The sequence below is a fragment of the Phaethon lepturus genome, unplaced genomic scaffold (assembly GCF_000687285.1).
Source record: "Phaethon lepturus isolate BGI_N335 unplaced genomic scaffold, ASM68728v1 scaffold13399, whole genome shotgun sequence".
NCBI classification, from domain to species: Eukaryota; Metazoa; Chordata; class Aves; order Phaethontiformes; family Phaethontidae; genus Phaethon; species Phaethon lepturus.
In genome coordinates this window covers 34908-40907 of record NW_010561328.1, presented here as the reverse complement: position 1 = coordinate 40907, position 6000 = coordinate 34908, and positions in this window count along the sequence as shown.

Below are 6000 nucleotides of genomic sequence, written 5' to 3'. Positions count from 1 at the left end.
CTCCTTCATTCCTGGTCAGTTCTCTCCCCAGCTGCTTCTGCGTTGTGTTCTCGCACATCACAGTCAGTGACCTCTCTTCATTTAGACTTACGTTAAACGCACTTGCAAGCAAAGCAGCAAAACTCAAAACATACGTCACGATCTGATTCAGAAATGCCGAACGTAAAGCGTGCATTTACCCTGCACCAAAACAAAAGCAATCTCTTTTTCCGCCAGCTTCTGCAGAGCGGCAATAACGTGAGCTGACGGTGACACAACAGGCACAGGCTTCCTCAAAGCTGGACGGCGGGCTGATTTGTTTAAGGTGTGGGAGGCCACGTATCTCTAAGCCAGGGACAAAACCCAAGTGTTCCAGAGCTGTTCCAAGCACACCCTACCATTTTAAAAAGATGCAGATCTTAATTGTTAGAACAGCAATTAACACCAAGCCCCTGGTCATCACATCTTGTGCATAGGCTTCGCTGTGCTGAAAAAAGAGAGCCCCCCCCACACCCCGGCTACTCATTTGGACATCACTCTAGAGGACCATCCCCCTTCATCAGACAGACCAAAGTCCCAAGGACCAATCTCCAGTTCAGCAAAAGAGCTTAAGCAAGCGTTTCAGTATAGATACTCACATTATATTATTGAGCTCAGGGGCAGAGACAGAGCTCATGGGTTTGGTTTACGTACTTGGTCACATAGTGGGCAGCTTTTGGCAAATAGAAATAGGCATCCATGCCACAGACCAAGGATGCTGCAAGTACTTTCCAGAAACAAACACATCATAAGGTCAGTAATAAAATGCAGAGTTGGTAATGAAAGACAAATGGATGTTACTTGTGTCTCTTCTGCTGATTTATTGCGTAAGGTTGGACAAATCACTCTGCCAACCTGTACCATAGTTCCTCGGGCACAGGCTGAAGACAGCCATGGTCACTTGAATTTAGGAGGAATCCTGGAAGGTTCATGTAGAAGATTTTTATGAATACCAAGCAGTAAATTTGAGTAAAAAGTAATCTCAAACTCACAGAAATAATATAAAGCTGCCTACAAACCGAACTATACCTTCCACAGCCTGTTCCTCTCATGCTGCTGTTGCAAGCCAATGCATGTCCGTCAGCAGCTACTGCAAAATGTACAACTGAAGAGAGACACAACACAAATACCTCTTTTTGGTCCATTTAATCAAGTATTTCTTTTTAAGAAGGAATGTGTATTTGTATCTCCAAATTATATCTTTATCTTGCCAGTGGCTAAACTCCTCACCCAAATTAAGCCAGATTTTGGCACACTAATAATCAATAATTAAGTAACAAAAATAACTGTAGAGCCGATGGGGAATTTAGAGAGAGGAGTTGTTAGTTTACAAATTGATTTGCATTCTAATGGGAGCTTTATCACGCGGCCTGTGTAGCTGTCAGTAGCAGGCACCTGGAACGTGGTCCGTGGCTTCCTGCCACCCTCAGATTTTAGACCATGACAAAGCAGAACACTTGTTAGGAGGTGAAGAAGGAGAAGGTAAATAGTTGTCTTTGCTAACAAGAGGAATTTCCAACCAAGTATCGATTTTAGCCCCCCCACAAGTGACAGAAAAGCGTAATGGAGCCAGTGAAGCAATGCTGCCTGTCTTCTGTTTTGCCAGTGCAAGTCATTCATTCACTATTATCCTGGGCCGCAGCTGCCTGTCTAATGAGGCTAACGAACTCTCTGCTACATCTCTCTGACATTACTGACATACAGAATTGAGTAACACAGCACCACTGGGAAAAAGGAGATGCAAAAATGTGTTGAAGTAAATTAATCTGCATATCTGAAGGTGCACAGCAGGCATCGCACTCCTCCCTCTTCTCATTTGAACATCTCTTCTTGCACGTGTCAAAAGATTTCACTTGCAACATTTTTCAGTTTCTCATGTTGCTATCAAAGACCTTTTTTTCTTGTCCAAGTTCCCACACTATATCCATCACTGTAGGATCCATGTGTCTACATAAATGAGTAAATAACTACTTATTAAACAAGGCTTTGGTAACAGTGGTTATTAAACATTCACCTTCTTCACCTTCACCCAACTTCTTCTCCTGCTGCTAAAACAGTGGCAATGCTTTCGGTGGGTATTTTCACGGATGTCAGTGTCTCGGTTGGTAACTCAGTTACGGGGCAGTGTGATCTCCTGCAGTGCAGAGGGACAGGACAAAGACCACTTAAAAGACACTTAAACTTTCAGATTGATGACTATGTGAAATTGAAGTGACAAATGGGTTTGGGATTGGTATGACGAGTAATGGTCTTCTCACAGAGCTGGAGTAAATTGGTTACAACTGGGAGGCTATTCCACTGAGAGGGAAAAGACCTCGGGCAGGTGGTTGAACCACACCATGGCTTTTCCCATCCGGCCTGATTTGAAGTCTGGCACTACCGCGTGTCCTCCCCACTACCCCGGCCACACAGGGAGGGGAGCAGAAAGACTGAGCTCAGCGAGACCTCAGCTGCCACAGAAGCGAGCGGGACTTGCAAGGTAGTTCCCTTTGTCCATCTGATTCCCAGTGAGAAACCACTACAGTAAGATTAACTTTTACAATTAATTTCCAACTTTAACATAACAGCAACAGGGACAAGTTTGCCCAGGACTTTGCTAAAATGAGCACATCTGATCTGGAAAGCCGAGATAACAGCATACAAGTTTCACATGTGGAAAAAAGGATTTTGAAATCCCAGATATAACCAGCTAATCTAGCTAGACACATCTCCATTTAAAGGCGATAAATTACTCTAACACACACAGACTAACCCAGCTCCTACTGAATTAAAAAGTGGGATCCAATTTGTCTTCAGGTGGTATCAACCCATGATATATTACCTCTGACCACAAAACTAGAACTTTACGGGTGTATTTATATTTATAAACTCACTGAAAGAGCATTTATCTAAAGGACACTATGACAAACTCCCATTTTAAATTACTTGTTGACCCATTTTGTTACAGGAGAAACCTGACACACTTTCATAGAAGAAAGAAAACAATAGCAAGATGGGGAATATAAGCTTCTGGCTGAAGAGAAAAGATGAGGATAAATAAATTTGACCGACATTGATGAGTATGACTCGACAAATTCACCCTTTTGAGATTCTGAATAAGTAAGTAAAGCACAGGGAGTGCAAACCACGCAAGAGCATGTTCAGACAGAATAACAAAAAAGCATAGAAGAGACTGAGCACTATTTGATCTCTACTATTATATTATTGTGCTATTGACTCAAAACATTCCATTACTGCACACATATATACACAATAACTAAGTACTATATTTCCCATTAAGGTTTTTTTTTTCCTGTTTTGAACTATTATTTTCCACTGGGTTAAAAACCTATGCTGAAAGTACAAGCAATTCAGGGAGAACTATATGGACTGAAGTGACACTAAAACCACAACCAGAGAAAAACAACCTTCTCCAGAGGATGGACCAGATAATCTAGAGGAAGCTTCACAGATGCAGCCTACAGAGACCATTTGGCTCCTATCACCTCAGATAATGACTAAAAGTCAAGCAAGCTGAAATGCTACTTTCAGTCTGAATAACGTAGAACTGTAGATGAATTCAACTAATTCCCAGGGCTTCAACTCCTAGTTTTGGTGTGCAATAGTGTAATCTGATTCCAGAAGAGTCTGAAATACTTGAGTTACTGTTCTTTTAATATTTTCTGGTCTTTAGCTTGCCACTGAGTTAGGTTTTGATTAGCTCCCAATGAAGTCAATGGATGCCCAGAAAAATAAGCACCCAAAATCTTAAGGCACACGTTAGGGAAACCAGTATCTTTTACATGCTTATGTCTACCTTTACATACAAAAATAGCCTTTAAATTCAGGCCCTTATTTTCTCAATTTTTCATATTAATTAGTTTGAAAATGGAATAATAATTACCCATCTTTGAAATGCTTTGATATTCTCACCAAGAAACTGCTATGGAAATAAAAATTCTTAACATTTCTCAACTCTTTTGCCATTGAAAGCAAGTATTTTTATTAGCATGATATGTCCCTCAGGAGCAATCACCTCTTACGTTTCATGATACGAGTAATTAATGTTTTTATTCAACTTACCCAAGCCTCTGAATAGTATTTCAAGTGGGTTCCGTCCTCACCTACCTGGTATCAACCATATGGTAGGAAGGAATAATTGCTGTTTATTAAGTCTACATTAAACTTTTCAGAGAACACTTTTATGAGATGCCATAAGGTCGTATACTTACTGCAGTCATTAATCTTCTCTGGTTGTCTTTAATCAAGCAGCTCTGTCAGAACCGTTAAATGATGTTAGGCCTAAGCTTTTTAATTATTATGCAGTTTTTTATTTTTAAGAACTAATGTGTCACTGAATTATTTTCATGTGTGAAATTGCTCGGTTTCAAGCTCTGGATGACCCTTAGAATCAGGTTCATCTTATAAATTCAGTACATTTTAAAAATGGTTTCTGAATCTGTAGTGAAAACACCATGTGACCATGACATGCTGGTTTTAGAATTACAGCGAAGTACTCATGTCAGGAGGACAGGAGATGGATACCACACCCATCAAACACAAAGAAAAATAACAGAAATCAAACAAGTAACATTTAAAGTTGGTAGCCAAAGTTCTCACTAGAAGAGTAGTGAGATAGGTACAAAATGTCCAGTAAAATAGCTCCAAAACATTGAACAGAATACTTCTAGGGGCTATCGGCGTTGCTGGATGGTACTTGCAAAGGAAGCCAAAATGAGCACAGTTTTCACTCGGATTAATGATATCGCTAGTTAGATAACATTTAACCTTTCAATTCATTAAGGATTCTCTTAAATGAATCCTGGGTCCCTACAGAAGATGATACACTCATAAAATTTCTTGTCCTCGCTTAAAAACTGCAGCTTCAAAGTAGCTCTTATTTCACATAAATCAAAAGGTACTCAGTGAGAAATGACAATTTATTTCTAATTACAGATTTGCAAATAAAATATATGCATTACCTTAGTACCTAATTGAACAACACAGTACAGCAAAGGAACTGAAGACAGAAAGATCCAAAATATGACAAATCCATGATATATTTTCAATAAAGAATAAAATCAATGTATAAAAATCTTGAGGTTTGTGGAAGAAAATAATATTCATAGCAACTTTTAAAAGACCGACTCTTGCAAGAGGTCATAAACAACAATATCAAAATATAAAGAAAGACTGTAGGATTTTTTTTCCAGTTGTCTGCTATAAAATCTGAATGATTACTGCAATATATTCTCAAGAATGAACTTTGCCACTCATTATTTCCAAGCGCAGGTGAAAAACAGACATCTCCTTATTAACGCTACTAGCACATGAGTTCAGTCGTTAATGTTGCTGATGCAAAATACAACTGTTCATAAACATAGGATCTAAAAAGTGTGTATTGATGGTGCCCTCTACATATTACTTCTTATACTTCCTTTGAAATTGTCTGAGCTTTTTAATGACCAAATTTGCCTAGTAATAAAAATTTTAGAATGCTTTCTGGTAGATATTCACATTTTAAAATGCTAAGAAATTTGAAAAGTGCTAAGGAAAATTTCTTCTATCTGAATATTTCTAAGAAACCTGAAGTTTTTTTACCTCAAAATCTTCTAGTGATTTTTTTTTTTTTTACAACTGTCTGCATCTGAAATTTAAGAAAACACAATAAAAATTTAAAAACAGTATGTTGTTTTTTGTTATCGGTTTTGGAGTTCTGGGTTAATTGAAACCTAAGATGGGCAATCAACGAAGCTGAAGAACCAGATGCTTGGGGAAGGAATGGCCACATCAAACATTTGCAGTCACTAGACCCATGAAAAAACATTTTCATTTCCATCAGCACGCTATCAGCTACTTAGCCGTGTTTAAACAAGACCAAAGCAGGCACTTCACATAGGCAGTACACCCCAAAAAAAAATCACAGGTTCATCCAAACCTATGACAAGGTTTCCTGTACGCTCTCTGAGAACAGTTCTGGTTTTGTGCTGGGGAAACACACTG